General features: G+C 45.8%; 1 non-coding gene across 1 annotated transcript; it reads right to left on the bottom strand.

Annotated features, from left to right (window-relative positions):
• Positions 1-476: 476 nt before the first annotated feature.
• On the bottom strand, positions 477-608 carry LOC127676569 (small nucleolar RNA SNORA17). Its single transcript, XR_007976037.1, has one exon. It is a non-coding gene; the product is annotated as a small nucleolar RNA SNORA17 (small nucleolar RNA).
• Positions 609-1,035: the final 427 nt, after the last annotated feature.

Raw genomic sequence — 1,035 nt, 5'->3', positions numbered from 1 at the left:
TTCTCTTTCTCTTCCATTTCTTTACCACTTACTTGCTCTTCTTAATGGCAACTGGTGTTTCTGAGTATCTAGGGTTGTCTCAGTAGTGGTCTCGGGAGTGCTATGCTATCCGTGTGTGCACTATGACAATAGGGAGGGGTCATCTCGGGCATGGTCTGCACCTCCAGGCTTGCCAGGTACAGGACTGGTGGTCATTTCAGGCTAACCTGTCTGGTCCCCACAGCACTAGTCTGGTGATGGCCTTAGGCTCATACCTCCTTGCCCAGCTCACCCGAGCGATTGCTTGCAAAACTCATCTGTCTCATAGTTACGTCCTTTCAGAACCTGTGGTTCTTCTAGTCTCTTGCTTGATCCCCATCCTGAGAGCCTGTCCATGCCTGCCTGGTTCAGGATTGGTGGTCATCTCAGGCTAGTTCCCTGTCTAGGCACCCTGGTTCTAGACTGGTGGTTGTCTTAGATTCATTTTTTTTTCAGGGAATGTTTGTACAGTAATCACTCAGATGTTCATAGATCAGAACAATGAGTGTAGTCATAGCTTCTTTCCTCTCTGCCACCTAGTGACATATGTGTGACACAGCAGCCACACCTGCAGTGTCTCTAGGGCCAGGAAATGCTTTAGGTTGCCTTGGTCAGGTCTTTTATCACAGTATTTGAAAAGTAACTAGGACAGTATGAACCACCTGGAAATGGCTTGCAATCATAATTCCAATATCAATGGTATGAAAATACTTGATGACAAGAGAAGACACGCATGTGCTTAAGATTCTTGGCAAGAATGCTTATCAAACTGTATGTATTTAGTACAAGTAGTATTTTAAATAACTCAGTCTACAATTCCTGGGGTCCACAGATGCAGAGGCTGTGTTGGATAACAAAGTCATAGAAGTGTCTACTAAATTCTCAAGGGCAAAGTGGGTCAGAGTTTTCTGCAAATGCTGTAGGAGTTTCAAGGCAATGGAGTGGATTGGTGAAACAAAAGCCAAGAGCCAGGAGGATCAAAACAGCAAAGGTGTGGGTGGGCAGGGATGGGTGGGC

The sequence above is a fragment of the Apodemus sylvaticus genome, chromosome 1, assembly GCF_947179515.1.
Source record: "Apodemus sylvaticus chromosome 1, mApoSyl1.1, whole genome shotgun sequence".
In the NCBI taxonomy this organism is placed as follows: domain Eukaryota; kingdom Metazoa; phylum Chordata; class Mammalia; order Rodentia; family Muridae; genus Apodemus; species Apodemus sylvaticus.
This window is presented reverse-complemented; position numbering and strand designations above follow the sequence as displayed.